At 53.5% G+C, this 27,490-nt stretch overlaps 1 pseudogene; it reads left to right on the forward strand.

The window, feature by feature from the left end:
* The window catches only part of LOC146870331 (cytochrome P450 2G1-like), a 920,765-nt pseudogene extending 896,670 nt beyond the window's left edge, over positions 1–24,095 (forward strand).
* The last annotated feature ends 3,395 nt before the right edge of the window (positions 24,096–27,490 follow it).

Here is a 27,490-nt window from a genome sequence, read left to right on the forward strand (position 1 = left end):
GGAGGTGTGTGTGAATGTGATGAGGGGGTGTTTGTGTAGGTGGTTGTGTGAAGGTATGCAAGTATGAGGTTCAAGTATGGTGGTGTGGGTCGTCTGTGGGCTCTGGCAGCAGTGAGTCTGTTGCAAAGGCTCATGGTTTGTGTGTGTGGTCCATTTTTATTGGTCCATTTGTGGGTGTGGCTGTGTTTGAATTTTGTGTGGGTGTGTTATGAGGAGTGGTCGTGTTTTGGGCCTCTGTTTGGCAGTTTGGCAGTTGCAGGTCAGTGTAGGTGATGTTTGTGGGGTTGTTGGGCATGTTTGGTGGTGTGGGGAAACTCTAATTGACTCTCCTTGTGTAAATGTGGTTTGTCCGTGTTCAGTACGTGTGTTTTTGGCGTCAGTACGGTCCGTACATGCACTGGTGGGGGTACGGTCCGTACATTCCCTGGTGGGGTGTGGGTACGGGCCGTACTTCCACGGGTGTGGGTACGGTCCGTACATACACGGGTGGTGGTTCGGTGCGTACATACACGGGTGGGGGTTCGGGGCGTATATACACGGGTGGGGTGGGGGTTGGGTGCGTACAACACACGGGTGGTGGTTCGGTGCGTACATACACGGGTGGGGGTTCGGGGCGTACATACACGGGTGGGGGTTCGGGGCGTACATACACTGCTGGGGTGGGGGTTGGGTGCGTACAACACACGGGTGGTGGTTCGGTGCGTACATACACGGGTGGGGGTTCGGGGCGTACATACACGGGTGGGGGTTCGGGGCGTACATACACTGCTGGGGTGGGGGTACGGGCCGTACTTCCACGGGTGTGGGTACGGTCCGTACATACACGGGTGGTGGTTCGGTGCGTACATACACGGGTGGGGGTTCGGGGCGTACATACACGGGTGGGGGTTCGGGGCGTACATACACTGCTGGGGTGGGGGTTGGGTCCGTACATACACGGGTGGTGGTTCGGTGCGTACATACACGGGTGGGGGTTCGGTGCGTACATACACGGGTGGGGGTTCGGGGCGTACATACACGGGTGGGGGTTCGGGGCGTACATACACTGCTGGGGTGGGGGTACGGGCCGTACTTCCACGGGTGTGGGTGGTCCGTACATACACGGGTGGTGGTTCGGTGCGTACATACACGGGTGGGGGTTCGGGGCGTACATACACGGGTGGGGGTTCGGGGCGTACATACACTGCTGGGGTGGGGGTTGGGTCTGTAAATACACGGGTGGTGGTTCGGTACGTACATACACGGGTGGGGGTTCGGTGCGTACATACACGGGTGGGGGTTCGGGGCGTACATACACGGGTGGGGGTTCGGGGCGTACATACACGGGTGGTGGTTCGGTGCGTACATACACGGGTGGGGGTTCGGGGCGTACATACACTGCTGGGGTGGGGGTTGGGTCCGTACATACACGGGTGGTGGTTCGGTGCGTACATACACGGGTGGGGGTTCGGTGCGTACATACACGGGTGGGGGTTCGGGGCGTACATACACGGGTGGGGGTTCGGGGCGTACATTCACTGCTGGGGTGGGGGTTGGGTGCGTACATACACGGGTGGGGGTTCAGTGCGTACATACACGGGTGGGGGTTCGGGGCGTACATACACGGGTGGGGGTTCGGGGCGTACATACACTGCTGGGGCGGGGGTTGGGTGCGTACATACACGGGTGGGGGTTCGGTGCATACATACACGGGTGGGGGTTCGGGGCGTACCTACACTGCTGGGGTGGGGGTACGGGCCGTACTTCCACGGGTGTGGTTACGGTCCGTACATTCACGGGTGGTGGTTCGGTGCGTACATACACGGGTGGGGGTTCGGGCGTACATACACGGGTGGGGGTTCGGGGCGTACATACACTGCTGGGGTGGGGGTTGGGTGCGTACATACACGGGTGGTGGTTCGGTGCGTACATACACGGGTGGGGGTTCGGTGCGTACATACACGGGTGGGGGTTCGGTGCGTACATACACGGGTGGGGGTTCGGGGCGTACATACGCGGGCGGGGGGGTGGTGGGGTGTTCGGCGCGTATGCGGGCACATGTCTCCATGGTTGCTATGGGAGTTCGGTTCGGACGGTGTTTTTTGCGTACGGTTGTGAAATGGGGAGGACGGGAGGGATCGTACTTGCGCAGTCGGACTTTATTTTTCCTCACGGTGGGTTTTTCCACCGGGGACGTGTCGGTGACTTTTCCCGACCCGAGGACGTGTGGGGAAATCTTCCCAATGCGATTCGTGTGGACTTTTTTCCGTTCGAATCGTACTTGGCAGTTTGTACGCTACTTTGACGATTCGGACGGAAAAAAAAACGGATACGAGTCGGACGGGGAATTTTTTACCAGGATCGGAATTGGCACCAAGATTTCCCCACACGTCCTCGGGTCGGGAAAAGTCACCGACACGTCCCCGGTGGAAAAACCCATTGTGCGGAAAAATAAAGTCCGACTGCGCAAGTACGATCCCTCCCGTCCTCCCCATTTCACAACCGTATGCAAAAAACACCGTCCGAACCGAACTCCCATAGCAACCATGGAGACATGTGCCCGCATACGCGCCGAACACCCCACCACCCCCCCGCCCGCGTATGTACGCCCCGAACCCCCACCCGTGTATGTACGCACCGAACCCCCACCCGTGTATGTACGCACCGAACCCCCACCCGTGTATGTACGCACCGAACCACCACCCGTGTATGTACACACCCAACCCCCACCCCAGCAGTGTATGTACGCCCCGAACCCCCACCGTGTATGTACGCACCGAACCACCACCCGTGTATGTACGGACCGTACCCACACCCGTGGAAGTACGGCCCGTACCCCCACCCCAGCAGTGTAGGTACACCCCGAACCCCCACCCGTGTATGTTCGCACCGAACCCCCACCCGTGTATGTACGCACCCAACCCCCGCCCCAGCAGTGTATGTACGCCCCGAAACCCCCACCTGTGTATGTACGCCCCGAACCCCCACCCATGTATGTACGCACCGAACCCCCACCCATGTATGTACGGACCCAACCCCCACCACAGCAGTGTATGTACGCCCCGAACCCCCACCCGTGTATGTACGCCCCGAACCCCCACCCGTGTATGACGCACCGAACCACCACCCGTGTATGTACGGACCGTACCCACACCCGTGGAAGTACGGCCCGTACCCCCACCCCAGCAGTGTATGTACGCCCCGAACCCCCACCCGTGTATGTACGCCCCGAACCCCCACCCGTGTATGTACGCACCGAACCCCCACCCGTGTATGTACGCACCGAACCACCACCCGTGTATGTACGGACCCAACCCCCACCCCAGCAGTGTATGTACGCCCCGAACCCCCACCCGTGTATGTACGCCCCGAACCCCCACCCGTGTATGTACGCACCGAACCACCACCCGTGTATGTACGGACCGTACCCACACCCGTGGAAGTATGGCCCGTACCCCCACCCCAGCAGTGTATGTACGCCCCCGAACCCCCACCCGTGTATGTACGCCCCGAACCCCCACCCGTGTATGTACGCACCGAACCCCCACCCGTGTATGTACGCACCGAACCACCACCCGTGTATGTACGGACCCAACCCCCACCCCAGCAGTGTATGTATGCCCTGAACCCCCACCCGTGTATGTACGCCCCGAACCCCCACCATGTATGTACGCACCGAACCACCACCCGTGTATGTACGGACTGTACCCACACCCGTGGAAGTACGGCCCGTACCCCCACCCCACCCGTGTATGTACGCACCGAACCACCACCCGTGTATGTACGGACCGTACCCACACCCGTGGAAGTACGGCCCGTACCCACACCCCACCAGGGAATGTACGGACCGTACCCCCACCAGTGCATGTACGGACCGTACTGACGCCAAAAACACACGTACTGAACACGGACAAACCACATTTACACAAGGAGAGTCAATTAGAGTTTCCCCACACCACCAAACATGCCCAACAACCCCACAAACATCACCTACACTGACCTGCAACTGCCAAACTGCCAAACAGAGGCCCAAAACACGACCACTCCTCATAACACACCCACACAAAATTCAAACACAGCCACACCCACAAATGGACCAATAAAAATGGACCACACACACAAACCATGAGCCTTTGCAACAGACCCACTGCTGCCAGAGCCCACAGACGACCCACACCACCATACTTGAACCTCATACTTGCATACCTTCACACAACCACCTACACAAACACCCCCTCATCACATTCACACACACACCTCCACTAAAGCACTCACACACCCACAACCATCCACACCCACACCCCCACAACCATCCACACCCACACCCCACGCCATGTCCACAACCAAGAATCCAAAGTTCACAAAGGAGGAGCTGGAGATCCTTGTCGACGAAATCCTCAGAGTCGAGCCACAGCTCTTTGGAACATTGGTCAGACAGACCAGCATATCCGAAAAATCGGCCATGTGGCAGAGGATTGTCGATTCTGTGAATGCTGTTGGGTCCACCAGAAGGACCAGGCACGAGTGCCAATCCAGGTGGTACGATCTGCGGAGGACGGTCAAGAGGAAGATGACTGACAATCACAACCAGGGGAACATCACTGGAGGAGGGCCGCCCCCCAGACCGGTACAATACCATCCCTGGGAGGAGAAGGTGATGTCCACGCTGGCGGTGGAGGGACTACACGGACTACCAGGACTCCCAGACCCTGGTGAGTACACAAACAACTCACCTCACATGGGGGGGATGCCATACACAATCAATCATGCACGCCACCCCCCCCCAAGCCACCACCGGACACAACCACACTCCACAAACGCACACATGCCACTAGCGCCTCCATGCCCCATGCACCAATCAGGGCCATGCCAAGTCACAGGCCACACAAAACACCAACACAACACAGGATGTGGCCGATGCTGGGAGTGTGGGCATCAAAACTAACATTGAGCAACTCACAAGCACACAACAATGCCCTCAGCCCATATGGCCCAGGGCACAGCCATACAAACTGTGTGTACCCACACAGTACTGTCTTGCCTGCAAATGGTGGCCGCCTTGCAGGATGACATGGGTCTGTAGGCACAATTTGCACATAACAGCAGACAATGAAGATGCATCGCTCTGATAGAGTCTCAGCACACACCGCCACAGCAGCAGCCTACACTCAGACACAAAGCCCAATGGGTGCCCGGAGAACAGGAACTAACTCACATGAAGAAGCCAATGGCCATTCAAAGACCGGCTAACTGTGTGTGCCCAGGAAGCTGGCCTGAGGTGACAGAGGGTGACAAATAGAGGGAGGGAGAGGGGGAATGAGAGGGAGGGAGACAGAGGGGGACACAGGGAGACAGACAGACAGACGGAGGGAGTAGGGTGACAGAGGGAGACCGACAGAGGGAGGAGGGTGACAGAGGGAGGGAGGAAGGGAGACACAGGGAGACTAAATCACCCTTGGGTGGTGTGGCCATGTCCACTCGTCAGCCGGTGGACTGTGTGCATGCAGACAAGGTCTGGCAGTGCCTCAACCCCCCCCTACCGTAGATGAAGACCGGTCCATGTGTCAATCTGTGCACGAGTCCATCCGTGCTGCAGGCACAGACCTAACCACACACCCAGTATACCCACCCACTGTGTCGGTAAGAACCCTGTCACAAATGCTTCAGTCCCCTACCAGCATCATCAAATTGCCTTGGCAAAACACCATTTGGCCACGTACAGTGCAACACGTAAGGCGCATCTGCATTGCTCGCTACGCCCGCACACCACACTGCTGACTGTGTGCCCAAATAGATGCATCAACTAAGATTGTGTCACACATGCGTAAAGCCCTGACAGCTGTGGCCAAGGGACATACCCATGCACAAGTGCACTGTGAGAGGAATGCAAGACACATCCAACTACCCAGAGGAAGAGTGCCAAATCAGAAATGCATGAAACATGGATGCCACATGTAACACTGTTAACATTGTCTCTCTCACACGCAGGTCAACGTCGTCGATCACCCCCCAACACTGGGGGGAAGTCTCACAGGACCAGGCTCTGCGGGATGAGGACCCCACCACCAGCGATGACTCTCACCACTCCGTGGATGACCCAGACCAACCTGGCCCCTCTGGTGTCCAACCACCTGCAGCACCTGCGTCAGGTACAACTGTGCCAACCACCACCCCCATTGCTGCCACATCCCAGGAGACGTCCAGGAGCCCTGCCCGCACACGACCACCCAGCCAGTCTGCCCAGGAGGGACACGGTCCTCCGGGCACCCAGGAGGAGGCAGGCGGCAACGCAGATGCCATCCCTCAGGGGTCCCGGAGACCCGATGCGCCCACAACGGCAGGCCAGGTGCACGTGGGCAGGGGTGGCGGGAGTGGAGGACGGCGGAGGCGCGAACCTGACCAGGGAGCTCAGGACCCGATAGTGTCCCAGGTCAGCAACATCCTGGATACATACCGGCGTGACACCAGGGGCATGGACCAGATTGCGTCCACCCTCAATGACATCAAGGGGACCCTCGAGGAGATGAAGACCCTGCAGGCCCAGCAACATGCCTGTCAACTGCAACACCAAGGAAGGATGGAGGATAGACAGGCTGAGCTCGTGGCGGTGCAAACCCAAATGACCGGTGTACTCCGTCGGATTGCCGACAACATGGGCAACCCTCCCTGTGGCACCAGGCGAAGGCCATTACCAGACACAGGGAGGGATCAGGAGGAGGAGGATTCATCCGACGGAGCGTCACAGACATCGTCACGGCCTGCTTCCGAGGGTCCCCGCAGGAAGGTGGGTCGTCCACGAAAAAGACTGTGAGAGTCAGCAGAACATCACCATCTCCCAGGTCACCTGGCCTGGCACCTGGCCCTCTGGCCCAATAGCAGCACATGACATTCTCTGCCACATGGACTTGCTGGTCACTGTCTGACCTATGTTGACGAAGACTGTGGCATGGACTCTGATAATTTGCTACGGCAAGGATACCAACTCCCCCAGTGAACTTTGGATTCTACACTCCCGCAGTGCACCTCTTGTCATCCCCACAAACCCGTACCCCACCACAAATAAAATAATCACAATTACAAGATGATGCCGTGATTCTGCATTATTACAATACATGTGTGTGTCGTAAAGTCAAAGCATGCCTGATCTCAGAATTAACTCCAACCATCCAAACCGTGGGGTCTCAGTCTTGCCCAGGACACACATGGGTCCCAATGTATCATCTGATACAGACATGGAGTACCATACTCACCTGTGCTGGGCCCAACCAGCTGAGTGCTTCCCGCACAACTGTGGCTACAGACACATTTAGGGGAGCAACAGTCATGCGCAGAGGTCAGGGATCATGTGGAGTGACCTGGCTTGCCGCTCCCAGGTATGTATAGACATGTGTCCCTACCATGTCCTGCATGCTTGCGTCAGGCGGATGTTGAGAATGGTGGCTAGGCCAAGGTTGGATGCATGGAGATGCCAGAATGCAGTTTTGGATCACAGTGCCACATGGTTGTGTTGGGGTTGTGGGCTGCATCATGAGTGTGGGTGTGGATCGCGAATGTCATCCTGCAGCTGGCTGTGAATCATTCCCCCCATCCCGTTTGGACGTTGATGTGGCCTGGTTGCCCGATGCAGTAGCAGAGCTGTGCAGATGCACTCCGGATATGGACAAGTATCATTGGAGTTGTAAGGCACATGTCCGTAGACTGCAGGGTAGGATTAGACACAGATGTTGTAGTTGCCCTGGGGGATGGTCTCTCTTGCCTTGAGGTGGATGGAACTGTGCATCTTGTGCATAATACAGATTCCAATCCCTGACAAACCGCTAGCATCTTGCTACTCTACACATACACACATATGCACCACCTCTGAAAACTATGCCAGACATGCCGCATGCACAGTGGCAACAGGCCACCATTGACAGAGAAGAGGCACCTTGGAGACAGAGGGACAAATTTATTAGTCATGTGTGTTGGAATGACAATGATACTCTGTCAACACATACACAGGTCATGTGGATGGACATGTGGGAGCAACACTGGCACCCCCCATTGCAACACAGATGCTGGTATTCCATTGAACTGGCACACAAGTGACGGATAACAGCTAAACACCCCCTGCTGCCACGGAGAGGCTGCTATACACCATTGAGGCCCTGATGGGGCAATCACACACCATGTCAACCCGGTGCAACCTGTATGTTTCCGAGGCCAGTGTTACACACATTGATGGCCTCATCACAATCCCCAATCCCCTGACACATGACAGTCACCAAGTCTGACGATGGCTCCAGGTGAGGCCTGCCCCATGTCATGTTCCCCATGTAGGATCCACATGTATGCAAATTGACCACACATGAACCGGAGAAGTGCACACAGACTACAAACAATTTACACACCAAAAACGCCGTGAGGCATCCCTTACCCTAAGGAGATTTCAAAACTTGCCCGTGCATGTGACGCAGAATCAGCACATGTTGCTGTGTTCATGAGGAGTAGCAGGAGCACAACAATGCCACCAGCAGACAGCATGCCCATGGACCTGTGGAAGAGAGACACACAAGGAGTCAGCCCAAAGGAGCACATCCGCAAGCATGTACTCAACATGTATCATCTTGTCAACATGACAGGTGACAATGATGACTCTCGGACAACATCCTTCCATTGCGCCATCACTCGAGTGACACTTCAATACACACCACTGACTCACTTGGCAGACATGCAGATGGACACACACATTGCAACACATGCCACACACGGCCCAATGCGTGCACACTCAGACACTGGAACTCACCACTAAGCAAAGAAGTCGCGTATGAGCCGACTCCGCATGTCCTCCACAGCCTCCTCCTCCTCCACATCACTTGCCCCGTCACCAAGCCCTTCATCCTCCACGGGTGGATGGTCCTGGTCATCTTGATCCAGTATGAGTGGAACAGCTTCCTCCACTGCCATGTTGTGCAGCATGCAGCAGACGATGATGATCTTGCACACCTTCACCGGGCATATGGGTGTGCTCCGCCGGTCTTGTGGAGGCACCGGAATCGGCTCTTCAGAAGTCCAAACGTCCTCTCAATGACTCTCCTGGTCCGCCCATGGGCGTTGTTGTAGCGGTGCTCGGCAGCCGTGCTGGGGTTGCGGACAGGCGTCATCAGCCATGGCATGTTGGGATAGCCAGCGTCCCCTACAAGGAAACATCATGGACAGAAGTGTGTCAGCACAGGCAGTGAGATTGGAAGATGACGCCAAACACTGAACTGCCAGAGTCTACCCACCAACAATACATGCTCGCTCGTTCCGCAGCTGCTGCATCATTTCAGGCAGCCTGCTACGCCTCATGATGAAGGCATCGTGTGCTGATCCTGGAAAGCGAACACAGACATGTGAAATCACCATGTTGGACAGACACACCACAAGGGCATTAATGGAGTGATAATGTTTGCGATTCCTATACACCACCTCCTGTGCCTGTGGTGGTACCAACGCAACATGTGTCCCATCTATGGACCCAATGACATGGGGCATCCCTCCCAGGGCATAGAACTCACGCTTGACACCTGTCAACTGCTCACGAATTGGGAATTTAATGTACTCATCCAGGTGAACCAACATAGCCTCTAAGAAATCATGCAGAACACGGCTGAACATTGTCTGGGACATGCCCCCGACGTCAGTAATGGTATGTTGGAACGTACCCGTGGCAAGGAAATGTAGGGCTGCCATCACCTTCAACTTGGGTGTCAGTGCACTGGGATACCTGTGGCACGGGAGGAGGTGTGCTTCCAGCCGGCCAGTCAACTCATCAATCAACCGTTGGCTGAATCTGTAGCGGCGTATACAGTCCCGTTCATGCAGGGCAGCCAGGTCTGGCATACGTCGAGGGAGAGGGGGAGCCCTGCAGTGAAATGGAAGGAACACCGATGAGTGAGCACTGTACGACGACATTGTCAATGCACTGAGCACATGTTAAACAGCCAATACACAAATGCCACATTCAGAGTCAGGTCTGTGCCACATTTCCTGGACACGTACGCCAGGCAGGTGACACTCCTACCAAGGGACAGCCACTAACGGAGTGGGGCAAGCTCACGATGACATGGCATGAGACTAGCTGTGGGCCAGTGTAAGTGAACATGCACACGCACCACAGGATTCACGGACATCCACACATGTGCAGAAGTAGGATGCGTATGGTACAGACAGGTTGGTGTATGCGATATGCACTGGTCACATGTTATAGGAAATGGACAGGCCACACACATTGCCTTGGAGGAGTACATGTCGAGACAGAACATACATGCATTGAGAGCATGTGGATATGTACTTGTTTTGTAACTCCGTGTAGTTGCATACATACACACCTCATGGCAGATCACATATGTGGGCTGGTGTGCGGAACAGTGTGCCATGGCCATCTACACACACACACATGTTGGTAGCAGCAACTGCTGATGCATTGGACCACACACCTACAGCAAAATCATGGAAACACATGCCACACACATGACATGGTTGCAGCGTGCAACGCAGCCATTCACATGCCATGTGTAATATTCCGTGTACCTGGCATCAGGGGACAGGTGCGGGTGTCCGTGACTGGGACATGCAAGTGACTCATGGCTCTACTAGTGTGTACGACATGCACACATGTCAAAGGAGTGGAGGGTATGTGTGGCACAATGCGCACCATCACACACGACATGTGTACACAGCTCATCGTACATATGCTTTGCCCACACCTCAGGGGTAATGTGCCACATCACATCCTGACACACCTGTGTCACACACATGTGGTATTGCACAGACAATGCATTGGTGTCCACCCTTGGCAAAATCTGACGCTCCATTCCTGTCTGTGTGCCGCCTGTCACCACTGACAGGTGTGGAACGCACCGTACATACGCTCTGAGGGCGTGTATAGGGTCCCTGGGCCAACATGGGCGCTGGCGTATGCGTACGCCACAGTAGTACGGACCGGACAAGCGCTTGTACGGTCCGGATCACAACATGGGCGCTGGTGTATGTGTACGCCACAGTAGTACGGACCGGACAAGCGCTTGTACGGTCCGGATCACAACATGGGCGCTGGCGTATGCGTACGCCACAGTAGTACGGACCGGACAAGCGCTTGTACGGTCCGGATCACAACATGGGCGCTGGCGTATGCGTACGCCACAGTAGTACGGACCGGACAAGCGCTTGTACAGTCCGGATCACAACATGGGCGCTGGTGTATGCGTACGCCACAGTAGTACGGACCGGACAAGCGCTTGTACGGTCCGGATCACAACATGGGCGCTGGCGTATGCGTACGCCACAGTAGTACGGACCGGACAAGCGCTTGTACGGTCCGGATCACAACATGGGCGCTGGTGTATGCGTACGCCACAGTAGTACGGACCGGACAAGCGCTTGTACGGTCCGGATCACAACATGGGCGCTGGTGTATGCGTACGCCACAGTAGTACGGACCGGACAGGCGCTTGTACGGTCCGGATCACAACATGGGTGCTGGTGTATGCGTACGCCACAGTAGTACGGACCGTACAAGCGCTTGTCCGGTCCGTACTACTGAGGCGTACGCAGACGCCAGCGCCCATGTTGTGATCCGGACCGTACAAGCGCTTGTCCGGTCCGTACTACTGAGGCGTACGCATACGCCAGCGCCCATGTTGTGATCCGGACCGTACAAGCGCTTGTCCGGTCCGTACTACTGTGGCGTACGCATACGCCAGCGCCCATGTTGTGATCCGGACCGTACAAGCGCTTGTCCGGACCGTATCACTGCTTTTGGGGTGCCCTAGGGCGTGGAACGCACCGTACCTGTGTGTACATGTATGAAAACACGTAGGGGACACATGAGGGACAAGTATAAGGGCCTAAATGCATGATGGTTGCCATGGAGACCGAGTTTGATTTTTGAATTTGAGCACCAGGTGCCCAGCAGAAGTCAGTTTGCAAGAATCTACATTGTTGCAAAGTGGATGTCGACTTGACATCATCATCAAAACTGAAACCATGCAAAGCCACACACTGGGGTAGGTTTGAAGGGATTGGATGAAACGTAGGATGCAAATGTGACTGACCAATCAATCTGTACTCCTGTACATGAACAGGCCAGCCAGGCAGATATAAGCCAGCCAGGTCCCATGAGAGAGCACTTGCCTGCACATCCATTCATCCATGACCACTGCTGCTGATAGTGATTCCTCTGGCACCATGTCCAGGACTGTGGAGAGGTCACAGCCATTCACCCAGGAGGAGAACCTTGCCCTGATAGATGTGATCCTCCCACAGTACCAGAGCCTGTATGGTCGACCAGGGGTTCAGGTGAGTGCAGACTCCACTAGCTTAGACTGTGCCCCTTTTGTGTGACAGTGACTTCTGGCATTGCGTCCATGTGTGACAGACATGCACTGGTGTTTAGAGTGGGTCCAAGGGTGTGGAAGGCCTCATGTCACCCATGCAGTGCATGCTGTGTTTCCTGTGTGCACTCCTCACTTGCATAGTGCCTACTGTGACAATGATTGCATGGTGCATGCCACATACTGCCGGGCTACTCCTCCTGGGGATGTTGTTTCCACAGTCCTGATGTGATCCTGTGTTCCCCCCAGTGTGACAGGTGACAGTACCCATGGATGTGTGTTTGTTCAGTGTACCTGTGCTGTGAGTGTCCAAAGGCCGTGTTCGTCCCCTGCACATTGGTGTGTGTGTAAGTCCCCTGTCATGTGGGTGAGTGCATTTGGGGAGTGTTGCACACAAGCTGCATGAGGGATGGATATAGGCTGCCCATCCGATGTGAGCAGGGAGCAGTGCTGTGTGCATGCCGTGCTGAGCCAGCCCCACACCTGTGACACCCCCCGTCTACTGGCACATGGGCAGAGTGAGGTGTGTACCCGCAGTTGGCAATGCCATGTGATTGTCCTGTGCCTGTGTGTGTCTGTGTACTCTGCTGAGGTAGCATCAGTGTGCTGGGGCAGGTGACTGCTTTGAGGTGCTGTACATAATCCTGGTGTAGCCTGTGAGGCACAGTGTGATCCCTGGTCAGTGAGTGTGTGGTACCCCTCATGCCACCCGTGTACTTTCAATGGCACGTAGTGCATTTGGCCTTCCACAGTGGATTATGTCCCTATGACAAAGGTGCAATGAGTTGCATGCATACCATGGCCTGTTCATGAAGTGGATTGTTCTATATGTGTGTCTCTGTGTCTTTGCTCATGTGGATTAATGTATTCTCACTTTTGCATCCTCACAGGTAGGCACCATTGCCAAGGGGGAGATCTGGAGGACAGCCGTCAGTGCCGTGAGGGCTACAGAGGGTCGGATGCGGGGCCTGTCTCAGGTGAGGAAACACTGGCAGGACATCCGGTGCTGGACGAGGAGGATTGCACGGGTCCTGCTGGGGGACTCACCTGAGAGCCGTAAGAACCGTGGGCGCCGTCGTCTGACCCACATCCAGAAGCGTGTGCTGGCGGTGGTCTTCCCCGATATGGACAGGCGCCTACAGGAGAAGCAGCAGCAGGAAGGGGGTAGGTACATGTGTGTCAGTTGTGTGTCCCCAGCCAATGTAAGTGCGCAGTTGCATGGATACACTGCCAGGGTTTGATTGTGCAGTGCGTCAACTTCTCCCCAAAGTAGCCCAGTGCTGTTCTCACTCCCTCCCTTCCCCTCCTTGCCATGTGTTCCCTGGTCTGTCTGTAGCCACTCTTGCACAAGGTTATTTAGGCAGTCAGTTTATGCAGGTGCCCAATGCTAGCAGCATCATGTGTGGGGGTGATGTGTCACAGGTCTGGGGACCTTGCGTGTGCCCTGGCCAATTTCAGTCATTGTGGTGTCCATGTCACTTGGCACTGATTGTGAATCACGACATAGGGGTGTGTCTCCAAAATGTACAGCCTTCCAGCATGCATGTCCAATTGTGTGCCCTCTGACATGATGTGCCTGAGTGGGAGGCCTGCTAAGTGCAGGGACGGTTGCTTAATTTGCAGTCATGTCCATCCAGGACCATGGAGGAGTGTGGGCACTACTGTGCCCTGGGGCACCTCTTCCTAGGTATCATGTGCGTCATCCAACAATATGGCCATTCAATGTGTCTTCGCCATGGGTTGGGTAGGGTGGCATTGTACCCTGGGCTCAACTGTTAGGACCTACAGGTTGCTACATGTGTCCACTGTACAGTGGGACTCATTTTGCTTGTGCATACTCACAGTGGGCATTACCTGTGTGTGTTGTTAAGACAATCTGATGATGTTTGCCTGTCAATGATGTGTGGACAGGCGCACCAGGGGCAGTGTGTGTACAGTCATGAATTAGTGGAGGCCATGTGTTTTCATCCCAGAGTAAGAGGTGTACATACTTTCTCCGTCTCAATGAGATTGTCTCAGGTGTGGGTGGTTTGTGCGTACAAGGCCTACATGTCAGAAGCTTCATCCTCCTTGCTGGGTGGGGCCTGTGTGTGATGTTTGACTGGACATACGCTCAAGGTGCATTGACCCAGTCATGTTTGGCATGGTTTCATGTATTGCCTTTGCAGCATGTGGCAAGAGTCAATGGATTTGATTCCTGCTCATCCTTTTTTGACGACGCAGTGTGGTGCAGATGCTGTGCACATTTGTCCCCAGAGGCTGGCTCCTCTGTAAAAATTTAGGTGCAGTGATTTGCTGTTGTGTCATGCTCTCCATTGTGTCCCAGTGGCATGGTGGGTCGACAAACTGTGTGTTCCATGGTCTACATGTGTACATTGTTTTGTAGGTGTTACTCCTGTTGCTTTTCAGGCTATGCAATGTGACCTATGTATATTTGACTCATGTGACATATGTGTACAGGTTTCTGATTATCTCCTGTCTCTTCACCTTGCCCACAGCATCGCCGGGGGACACGGAAGGAGACACTAGCACGGACCGGGAGGAGGGATTGAGCACCAGTGCCAGCAGTGCTGTCCTGTCTGGCACATGGAGTGGCACGGAGGCCGAAGGGAGTGAGGCAGAGGACCTGTCGACTGCCAACACAGACTATGACGCAGACGGGTCCGAGGCTGAGCTCCCAGAGGTGGCGGAGTCTGCCCCCCCAGCTGATGGCAGCCCTCCACATCCCCCCGCCACCTCAGTTTCCATCACCGGCTTCCCACCTGCTCGTGGCCCTTCCCTCCGTGCTCGGTCCCCACATGTCTCCTTCCTGCCAGGCACCGCACCCCCTGCCCCTGTCACCACTGCTGCGGTGAGTGCGGAGTCTGTGGACATCCTGAGGCAGTTGCAGGTTGGTCAGACTGCGATGCTAAATGTCCTCCATGCCCACACCCAGGTGCTGACCCAGATGGAGGCATACATGGAGGGCATGTCGGCTGCGCAGTCTGACCAACGGCAGTTGCTGAGGTCCATAGACTCCACACTGACTGCAGGACTGGATCTCCTGCAGCGCTGCCTACCCCCCCTACCCCTGCCCCATCCACAATTCCCACTCCTGTGCATGTCCCACGCACATCCAGACGTCAGCGTGCACGCACCCCACCAGACACAGGCACCACACCACCAGGGAAGTCGAAGCGCACACCTCCTGTCACGCACACACAGGGTGAGGAAGGCACACCCACTGGGTCGGGGGGGAAACGTACAACATGCAGCCACAGTGGGAGTCCGCAGTCCACACAACCCACTCCCTCCAAATCCACTCCCCTTAGCTCTCCTGGCCAACAGTCGGTGACAGCATCATCCACTGCAAGTGTGCCCCCCCACCCCAGGAGGACACCACCCCGCAAGCGGTGGAGGCAGGACCCGGCCAGGGGAGTTGAGTCCCCCACCCTGTCCACACCCTCCCCCAGTGGCGCTGCGACCCATCCCTCTCCCCCCCCTCCTTGGGGCCTGTGTTTCGATTGGGTGCGGGGGAGTCGCTGGGGGACCTTGCCAACGTGTGCAGCGCCATTCTGTCCTCCACCTTTGGCGCTGGCACCCCCCCTGTGGCGGAATCATCCCTCCCTGCACCCACAACACCTACCCTTGCCCATCCTGTCCCTGCGGTGCCTGTTTCCACCCTCCCCCCTGATGCCCCCTCTTCTGTGGATGAAATGGACATGTGAACTGTGCAGGCAAGCTAGGGGACACACGTCCCGATGTGTACCCACCCCCCGGACTTTGCTGCTGGCCTGGCCCATGGCCCTTGTACATAGTGGACATTTTCTCAGAGATATTTTCCTGCTGAATAAAGCATTTTCTTTTGGTTTTGCACACTGATGCTTTCCTGGACTTGCTGTTGGTGCTGGTGCTCCCTGAGTTGGGGTGGTGATAATGTGTTAGGGGTCTGTGGAATGTTGGAGTGTGCTGCTCATGGGGTGTACCCTGCCATCTGCGTGCCATCACAGAGGTCTCTGCCAATGGTATTTGGTCATGTTTGCTCTCACTGTATGGTGACATTGTCCCAAGGTGTGTTCCATCCTCTGTGGAGCCGGCCATTTTCCCTGCAGGGTGTCTCCCATATGCTGTGCTGTGCTGTGTCTACATTTCCTGGATGTGTGAGGGTTGCCTTTCACTATGGCCATGCTGGCTCAGCGATGGCTCCACCTGCATCTGGGGTATCACTCTTGTTGGTCACTGAACTTGTTGATGGGGTATATTGTCATATGTCTGGGCACTGCTGGGGGACTCTGCACCCACCCCTCCTGTCTCTGCGCACTGCTGGGAGGACTCTGCACCCACCCCTCCTGTCTCTGGGCACTGCTGGGAGTGTTAGGCACCCACCCCTCCTGTCTCTGGGCACTGCTGGGGGACTCTGCACCCACCCCTCCTGTCTCTGGGCACTGCTGGGAGGACTCTGCACCCACCCCTCCTGTCTCTGGGCACTGCTGGGAGTGATAGGCACCCACCCCTCCTGCGTCTGGGCACTGCTGGGGGACTCTGCACCCACCCCTCCTGCGTCTGGGCACTGCTGGGAGGACTCTGTACCCACCCCTCCTGTCACTGGGCACTGCTGGGGGACTCTGCACCCACCCCTCCTGTCTCAGGGCACTGCTGGGAGTGATAGACACCCACCCCTCCTGTGTCTGGGCACTGCTGGGAGTGATAGGCACCCACCCCTCCTGTGTCTGGGCACTGCTGGGAGTGTTAGGCACCCACCCCTTCTGTCTCAGGGCACTGCTGGGAGTGTTAGGCACCCACCCCTCCTGTCTCTGGGCACTGCTGGGGGACTCTGCACCCACCCCTCCTGTGTCTGGGCACTGCTGGGAGTGATAGGCACCCACCCCTCCTGTGTCTGGGCACTGCTGGGAGTGATAGGCACCCACCCCTCCTGTCTCAGGGCACTGCTGGGGGACTCTGCACCCACCCCTCCTGTCTCTGGGCACTGCTGGGAGGACTCTGCACCCACCCCTCCTGTCTCAGGGCACTGCTGGGAGTGTTAGGCACCCACACCTCCTGTCTCTGGGCACTGCTGGGGGACTCTGCACCCACCCCTCCTGCGTCTGGGCACTGCTGGGAGGACTCTGCACCCACCCCTCCTGTCTCTGGGCACTGCTGGGAGGACTCTGCACCCACCCCTCCTGTCTCAGGGCACTGCTGGGAGTGATAGACACCCACCACTCCTGTGTCTGGGCACTGCTGGGAGTGATAGGCACCCACCGCTCCTGTCTCTGGGCACTGCTGGGAGTGTTAGGCACCCACCCCTCCTGTCTCTGGGCACTGCTGGGGGACTCTGCACCCACCCCTCCTGTCTCAGGGCACTGCTGGGAGTGATAGACACCCACCCCTCCTGTGTCTGGGCACTGCTGGGAGTGATAGGCACCCACCCCTCCTGTGTCTGGGCACTGCTGGGAGTGTTAGGCACCCACCCCTCCTGTCTCAGGGCACTGCTGGGAGTGTTAGGCACCCACCCCTCCTGTCTCTGGGCACTGCTGGGGGACTCTGCACCCACCCCTCCTGTGTCTGGGCACTGCTGGGAGTGATATGCACCCACCCCTCCTGTGTCTGGGCATTGCTGGGGGGACTCTGCACCCACCTCTCCTATTTCACAATATGTACGCTCATGACATACACGGGTGTGGGTTCGCTCCTTGCATACGCGGGTGGGGGTACGTGTCGTACATACACTGCTGGGGTGGTGGTTGGGTGCGTACATACACGGGTGGGGGTTCGGGGCGTACATACAATGCTGGGGTGGGGGTTCGAGGCGTACATACACGGGTGGGGGTTCGGGGCGTACATACACGGGTGGGGGTTCGGTGCGTACATACACGGGTGGGGGTTCGGGGCGTACATACAATGCTGGGGTGGGGGTTCGGGGCGTACATACACGGGTGGGGGTTCGGTGCGTACATACACGGGTGGGGGTTCGGGGCGTACATACACGGGTGGTGGTTGGGTGCGTACATACACGGGTGGGGGTTCGGGGTGTACATACACGGGTGGGGGTTCGGTGCGTACATACACGGGTGGGGGTTCGGGGCGTACATACAATGCTGGGGTGGGGGTTCGGGGCGTACATACACGGGTGGGGGTTCGGTGCGTACATACACGGGTGGGGGTTTGGGGCGTACATACACGGGTGGGGGTTCGGTGCGTACATACACGGGTGGGGGTTCGGGCGTACATACACGGGTGGTGGTTGGGTGGGTACATACACAGGTGGGGGTTCGGGGCGTACATACACGGGTGGGGGTTCGGTGCGTACATACACGGGTGGGGGTTCGGGGCGTACATACAATGCTGGGGTGGGGGTTCGGGGCGTACATACACGGGTGGGGGTTCGGGGCGTACATACACGGGTGGTGGTTGGGTGCGTACATACACGGGTGGGGGTTCGGGGCGTACATACAATGCTGGGGTGGGGGTTCGAGGCGTACATACACGGGTGGGGGTTCGGGGCGTACATACACTGCTGGGGTGGTGGTTGGGTGCGTACATATACGGGTGGGGGTTCGGGGCGTACATACAATGCTGGGGTGGGGGTTCGGGGCGTACATACACGGGTGGGGGTTCGGTGCGTACATACACGGGTGGGGGTTCGGTGCGTACATACACGGGTGGGGGTTCGGGGCGTACATACAATGCTGGGGTGGGGGTTCGGGGCGTACATACACGGGTGGGGGTTCGGGGCGTACATACACGGGTGGTGGTTGGGTGCGTACATACACGGGTGGGGGTTCGGGGCGTACATACACGGGTGGGGGTTCGGTGCGTACATACACGGGTGGGGGTTCGGGGCGTACATACAATGCTGGGGTGGGGGTTCGGGCGTACATACATGGGTGGGGGTTCGGGGCGTACATACACGGGTGGTGGTTGGGTGCGTACATACACGGGTGGGGGTTCGGGGCATACATACAATGCTGGGGTGGGGGTTCGAGGCGTACATACACGGGTGGGGGTTCGGGGCGTACATACACTGCTGGGGTGGTGGTTGGGTGCGTACATACACGGGTGGGGGTTCGGGGCATACATACACGGGTGGGGGTTCGGTGCGTACATACACGGGTGGGGGTTCGGGGCATACATCCAATGCTGGGGTGGGGGTTCGGGGCGTACATACACTGGTGGGGGTTCGGGGCGTACATACAATGCTGGGGTGGGGGTTCTGGGCGTACATACATGGGTGGGGGTTCGGGGCGTACATACACTGCTTGGGTGGGGGTACGGTCCGTACATACCCGTACCCACGCTCTGCATGCCTGGGTACGGCCCGTACCCATGCCTTTGGTGGGTGGGTACGGTGCGTCCCCCCATTGTTGCGGTGCCGTGGGGTCCGCACCGTACACAGTCCTTGGTGGCGTGGCTACGGGTCGTACCACGCGTACCCCTACATGACCCCAGCAATGCTGGTACGAGCCGTACCCAGGCATTTCTGACGTGGGTACGGGCCGTACCGCCATTGTTGTAGTGACGTTGGGGGACGCGTGGTACGTTCCGTACCCACGCTCTTGCGGCCTGGGTAGGGTACGTACCGGTTCGCGTGCCATCCACTTCCGCTGTGGCGGACGCATGCGTTGCTGGCCACGCCCCCACCCCCTGGAGGTGACCAGGCCCTGATGGTCAGGTATGGCCAGCCCATGTATGATTTGGTACCATGTGTTGGTGTTGTGTGTCCTGCCCCTGCCCCCCCCCTTTGCCCCTGGTTGTTGTGCTGACCTTCTGCGGCATCTGCGTCGGTTCCTGTACGCCAGGTGGACTGCTAGGAGGGCAGGGATGGCACGTAGGTTCGGGTCCATGTCTGTTCGTCGCGTCCAGCTGCTCCTTGCGTGTGTCGTCCTGATTTCCCGGCAGTTTTTGGCAGCCGGTAAATATATTCCGTGCGAGATGACGTCGGTTCGAATCGTACTTCCTGGTTCGTGAAACGTAGGCTGGATGCGTACCGACGTCAGGTCGGCGCTTTTCCGGATCGGAATAGTGTTTCGAATCTGTTCGGTGGGTGTTTTGTTCGATTCGAACGGAAATGGTGTTTCCGTCCGAATCGTACTTGCTTTTTCGGATGGATTTCGCACCGGGTACGAGTCGGACGGAGAAAAGGCTCCGTCCGACGGTTCGTAGCCGCTTTTTACCGGATCGGAATTGGCACCTTAGTGTTGAACAAGCAGTTCATCCTGTGGCATTGTGTCAATGTCTGGATGTGGTGCATAGGTCACTAAAATCGGCCATGTTGCTCCTGGAATCCCTACAGGACCAAGCCTTGCTCTTGTTTTTATGTGGGATAGGGCGCCATTAAACCAGAAAATATGTTCCTAGAAAGTAAGCGGAATCTCAGTCTCCTCAAAAGGAGTGTAGACCACTTAAATGTCATCATGTATGTAATAGTGAAAAGTTTTTGTTACAGCATTGGCTGCTGGGAATATAACCCATGAGTAGAATACCTCTGTTTTGAAGTCTTCGTGTGCCTTTATCACGAATATTACTACACCTCCTCTGGGTGATAACCCATGTTTGAGTAGTTTAACTGTTAAAGTTTGTCTTATTTTGGCTGCAATTTGGACAGCATTTGCATCTTCCTCACCAGACTGATTAAGTCCCGGGGCTAGATCATTTAAATCTCCCCCTTGTTCAACCATCTTGTTTAGCAAAGGAAAAAAATGTTTTTAAGGAAGTTTATGTAAAGGTTTTTATGCAAAGGTTTTATGCACAATTTTTGGAAATTGTTCCTTCAAGCTTGATTAACCAACAGCCAATAAATAGGATATTTCGCCTACTCAGCTGTGGCGGAGTTTTTGCCCACTTACTCCAGACGTCTCTGGGTTTTGTAAGTAGGGTCTCCGAGAATAAGCACGACTGGGCTACTCAGATTCTACTGTTGAGTAAGTTTGCCGTCAATATACCACGTTGGGCGCCATGTAGTGTAGTTCCAATAGTACCCTTCATGCAGGACCTATGCATTGCAGATAACAGAAACTGTGGGTCTGGTGGCAGACTGACTCCGTGCACCTCTGCCGCATATGTTAGCCTATGGTTTGCATTAGCTAGCTCGTAGTGCTACTAGAATCTCCTGTTATCAGAGAGATTAGTTTTTGTAACCTCAGAACACAATAATCTCAGACTTGCGGAAAAAATATTCTACTTTTCACCCAGTCACTCATGCATGCTTGTTTTGCTCTCAGAGAGATACAGAGAAGAAACAGTCAAGCGTTTTAACAATAAGAATTTATTGTACCGTAGTTCTTCATATGTAAAAAAGTGCGCTGTTACAATTGTAACACAGTAGCAGAGCTATAGAACCAGCAGTACAGTGAATAAAAAGGAATAGTATTGTTCTACCATTTTGCAATAGTCACGAACATATACATGAATATGAAATGCATTTATAAAATAAAGTGCGTACTCCTAAGATGCCTGACTAGATGTACCTAAGTGTACCTAGCATGTGAGTAGGTGCTACAGAGCCTAAGAGCCTAAGAGCCAAGAATCCCGCTAGGATTGAGTTGAACCCCCATACCTGAATAGTGAGAGTGTGGGACTTCGTCCTGGACTTGAGCTGGACACCCCGCAAGGGATCGTCAGACCACTGTCAGCTGGAGCAATGGCATGCCGGAGCTGCAGCGTCTCTGGTCAGTGTGTCGGTCTTGAATTCTCGGTTCCCTCCCGCTCTCTGTTAGAAAGAGGTGCTGTATTTATACAGTCTATATATGTGCGTTACCCATTGTTCAGTATGAGGATGACGATTAAACCTTGTGCGTCAATGGAAGAGGTGAAGGACACCTCCTGGAGAGTGTATATTAGGGCACCGATATCAAATATAACAGCGTTGTAAGCAGGAATTGTTTTTGTGCAGGAAAGGGCACTTTCCTGCACAAAAACAATCCCCTGAGGCATTTTCCTCTTTCCATGTGTGCTGCAATATGAGCTAAAAGCTTGGTGCTTGTGTATCTGTGAATGGAAGGAGGACTTTAGGTCCGGGCGCTGGGCGATGTGCTTCGGCACGGCAGTGGTGAACCTGCCGCGCTGCAGCTACACTGCGGCCTCCATTAAGTAGGTTACCCGGTAGGAGGGTGAGGCACTGGCCGGGGTCAGTGGGATCCGGGAAGCAGGCGTGGGAACAAATGGGAGGGAGAGCAGAAACAAGAGTGGTTTAGCCCAGGGGAGGGAGAGCGTGGATTCAAGGGGAAAATGAGTTGTGGGGGAGAAAGAGAATCTGTGGAGAAAAACAAGTTAAAGGGGAAATCTGTGGCTAAAGAAATGAGTTAAGGCAGAATCTAAGGAGAAAAACAAGTTAAAGGGGGGATCTGAGGAGAGAAATTAGTTAAAGAGAGATTCTGAGGAGAAAATGAGTTAAAGGGGGAATTTGAGCAGAAAAAGTGTTAAAGGGGGAATCTCAGGAGTAAACGGGATAATCTGTGGGGAAAATTAGTTAAAAGAGGGAATCTGAGGAGGAAAGATGAGTTAGGGAAAGAGAGGGAATCTGTGGAAAAAACGAGTTAGAGGAAAGAGAAGGAATCTGTGGATACAAATTGGTTAAGGGGGGAAAGAGTGAGGACCTGCTTGGTGGTGTGAGCAGCGGGGTAGTGCTGAACCAGGGACCTACTCAATGGGGTCGTGCTGTGGCCTTCATTAAGTCGTTTATCCGGGAGGGGGCGGGACAGGGCGGTGCGCGGGCAGGATCAGTAAGATGTGGGAAGTGGGCAAGCGAACAACTGGGATGGAGAGTGAAAAAACATGTGGTCTAGCCCAGTGGAGGGAAAGCGTGGATTTGAGGGGAGACAAGTTGAGAAAGAAAGGGCATCTGTGAGAAAAAGGAGATTAGAGGGGGAATCTGTGGAGAGGGAAGCACGTTAAGGGAGAATCTGAGGAGAAAAACGAGTTAAAAGGGGAACCTGTGGAGAGAGAAATGAGTTGAAGAGGGAATCTGAGGAAAAAAATGATTTAAAGGAGAAATCTGTGGAGAGAGAAGCGAGTTTAGGGGGAATCTGAGGAGAAAAAGGAGTTAAAGGGAGAATCTGTGGAGAGAGAAATGAGTTAAGGGGGAATCTGAGGAAAAAACCGAGTTAAAGGTGGAATCTGAGGAGAAAAACTAGCTAAAAGGGAAATCTGAGGAGAAAAAAGTTAAAAGGGGGATCTGAGAAGAAAGCAAGTTAAATAGGGGAATCTTAGGAAGAAAGACTAGTTAGCGAAAGAGAGGGAATCTGTGGACAAAATGAGTTAAAGGAAAGAAAGGGAACCTGTGGGAAGATTTAGCTAAGGGGGAGAGAGAACGAGGAACTGCTTGGTGGTGCAAGCAGCAGGGGAGGGCTGGCCCAGGGACCTGTTCCCTGTGCCAAATAAGCCAATTACTTAAACCAAATCTAAAACTGTCATCTTGTTTCACTTCCAAGATTTATGCATAGCAAGGACCATGTATGGTCATTGTTAAACATGCTGTAACTTACTTGGCACTTTCGTGTTTTAACCACTACCTGTCAGTTGAGTAATGATGTAGTAAAACATTTTCTGTCATTTTTGTAGGGTACAGAAGTGTATACCATATTATCTTCTGTGCTTTGGGACCCCACACAATTTACAGATCCAGATATCTTTAATCCTGAACACTTCTTACATGAACACGGTAACTTCAAGAAGTCGGATCCTTTCATACCTTTTTCTGCAGGTAAATATCACAGCAGCGGTGATGTGAATTATATTAAAAAGAAATATTTGTACACAAATAACACTACTTACTTTAATTGAGATAGTTGTGTAATTGCATAGGCATTTTGACAGTGCTATCAAAATATTTTTCGAAAAATGCAAAGTACAGAAATAGGATTATAACTGTTATCCCTTGGTGTGATGACTACACAGATCAAACTAATTTTAAGAACTGCACTCATTCAGCGCTCAACTCACTTTTTGCCTAAAAGATATGTCTGAAAGTGTGGTATTAATTTGGATAGGGAACTTTTATGAATTTCATAAACACAATTAGTTTAGGCAAAAACACAATTCTTAGATAGTTTCTGGTTATCCCCTCATTGATATGGCACCAGCAGGTGGCAAATCCCAGGGAACTATCTATATTGTTCCAGCATTACTAATCATTTTTAAGTTAAGAAAACAGCACAATACAATTTCCAAGCCAATGTAAAAAAATAGAAACAAATTAAATTAACAAAAATGCATCAAAATCATCAAAGTTCAGATAAAGGGTACTGAAAATATGAATTAAAAACATTTGAGTGCAATAAGTACCCAGAGAAATTACGAAGATGGTCAATTTGTGGTTAACCATGAGCTAGGTATGATCTCAGGTCTACTGCGATGGAGCAGAAGTTTAATTTCTTTTCACAAGGTCAAGGTCTTCCAGCAGGACAAGGTCCAACGTTAAAGCTGGTGCGAGTCTCTTGAAGTCAGATATATCATTGTAAAGCTTTGGCACCAAAAGTTCCATGTGGGACAAAGCTGGATAGCCACTGAGGTCCTTTTGCCACTCAAATAGATTTGCTGCCTTGCCCCTGTCCAGGAGAGAACCATATTCACCGAGATATGGCATTCTCCTTCCCTCTCTCTAGTGCCAGCGCTGATTTGTGCTGCCATGCACCAGACACACTCCTTAGCATCATAGTGCTAGGGTGCGTGCCTTAGTCTACCATGGAATTTCTACAGGAAGATACCATTCTTGTACACAAAATACTATGGTTAGACAAGTTTAAAACATGTTCCTTTGTATGTATGCTGTACAGTGCAGCAAACATGTAAAGTCAGAAAAGCAAGGAGAAATAAAAACTTTTCTCCTTTAAACACCTGTTTTTCAGCTGTGTTAAGTTTTGGAGCTAAACCCTATCTACTAATGTTAGTAGATAGGATTTAGCATCAAAAAGCATCGTTGGTTGCATGGGAACACCTATGTAACACCCATGTAATGCCCCCTTGACTATAAGTAATGCAAAGCAGCATTTTGCGCTGCTTTGTGTTACTTTTCCATACATAACAATGCAAATACCAATTTGCATTGGCTTCTTAATCCCTAAAAAGATTCAACGTAGGTTTAGCATTAAAAAAGTAATGCTAACTCGACGCTAAACCTTTGTGAATCCTGGCCTGACTTTAAAGACGGCTCTGAGAGTGAATGGGTGCAGATCCTGTCATCCCTATTTGGCAGCTACTCAAAGAAGGAAGTGTTAAGCTGTTCTGCCAACTGTTCCTGCCTTCCTTCTGGATAGTTAATTCCTTCTAAGTGGTCAGTTAACAAAACTACAGTGTTCCTAGACTCAGATGCTAAGTTTTTTGTCCTCTGCAAAACTTTAGACATCAGGCTAGAATGTGTGTTGAACCTCTGGCGGTGAGATGGCACACCTCTTTCTAAACCAGTTTTGTCTAGCACCACAGTGCATGAGTCAAAATCTGATTTCAACATTATACTATTATAAGAATATGCTTTTTCTTGAGTGGTCACCCCTATTGTTTGTTGAACTTTATTGCATATTTTCAGACTCTGTGTACTGGGGTACTGTTGTCCAGTACACATTGTATGTGTTCTGACTAAGCCTGGGTGGTGAACTCCGTTTCACTCGCGGAGTTTTCCACACTACGCGGAGCTCGCAGAGTTCTGAAAAACTTTGCTCTGAATTCGTCAACATCAAGTTACCGAGCGCGAGCCTGTCAGTGAGATTTTTCCACATTCACGATCGTCAGCGTCAAGTTGGCGAGCGCAAGCATGGAAAATCAACCTCCCAGCGAGATTTCTCCACGTGCGGTCAGATTTCTCATTGTGAGTGGTCGTGTATGCTCACCACAGCTCTCGTTGAGAAACTGCCCATTCACATTGAGAAGGCTGCTGCTCAAGTAAAAAATCTAATCGAGTGGCAGAAAGGAAGCAGTGCCCGCTCGCGCTGTGCATGGTGCTGTTTATGATGATTGCACAGTGCGGACAAACACCCGGCTCTGAAAATAGCCACGAACTGCATTTATCTAATGCACTCCACTGCTTCTGGAGCTCTGCGTAGCATGGCAGGTTTTTTTGCACCTCTTGGAGTTCTGCGACTCTGCCTAGCCTCAGTTCTGACCCTCAAAATTGTATAATCCTGTATTTGCAGATTTATTTCTCTTACGGGGCCATAGTACACCGTGTAGAAATTACTTCCATGACAAGGAAAGGTAAATGCTATCTAAGGCCTGCAGCTCTTATTTTGCCAACCATTAATATGACAAGAGGAACATTCCTTCAGGTAGCCTTACTGCTGCTTCTTAAACTTGCAGATCGAGCTGTCAAATAATCATTTTAGCAAACACAAGGAGATGATGGACGGAGTGCTGAAACTTTTCAGACACTCACCCCAGTCACAGATCTGGGTTGAATCCGTCATCGTTCTGTAGCTCACTTTGCCACCCCAGTTCAGACATAGCTATATGCAAATCAGTCTTGACCCTGTGCCTCATGGGAACAGTCCAGCCCGAACTGCCAAGCTATGTCTTCCCTGTACGGGAAACAAGCATCCTGGGACCGGTTTCGAGCTAACAGCCCTCATTAGCCAAGTTAGTTTGAATTCATTTTAGACAGGGAAAGCTCCCCGTTAAATAATTAATAAGCCGTCCCTATGTAGCTCTATAGTCCACAAGGTAGGGTGCATGGTATTTAAAAAAGGGGCATTAAGAAATTTTATTCAACCATATCTCTACAGTGACAAGGCTCCAAAATCTATTTTCACTGTAAAAGGTTTTGGATGTCTTTTAAAAAAAAATAAGAGAACAGATTAAAATATTAATTCTGGTGTCTCTAGCTTGAGGCCAGCTTAAAACCAGTTCAACCACTATTTTTATTATTTCCTAAAAGGCCAATTGATGGACAAGGTGGATTGTAAAGACATACTTAAGAAAATCAACCTTTATAAAGTGAATTTTTCCCGGTTGATGTTCCTGGCAGCTAATTTGCTCTCCAGCAGCTTCCCAAACACTGCTTGATCTCAATGAGTTGTGAAATCTGCTTTGATAGCAGGAACAATGGTCAAGGTGTGGGGTAGTGTTTTTTTTTTCTTCTTGCAGGAAGACCAGTTGGAATGTACCCTTGAACTTCATTAACTTGTAAAGGGCCAGCCCTATCACAAGTAAATGTAAGGTGAGTCTCGGGGAAGGCAGCCATTTGTGCA

This window comes from Triturus cristatus, chromosome 1_1 (genome assembly GCF_964204655.1).
Source record: "Triturus cristatus chromosome 1_1, aTriCri1.1, whole genome shotgun sequence".
Classification (NCBI taxonomy): Eukaryota; Metazoa; Chordata; class Amphibia; order Caudata; family Salamandridae; genus Triturus; species Triturus cristatus.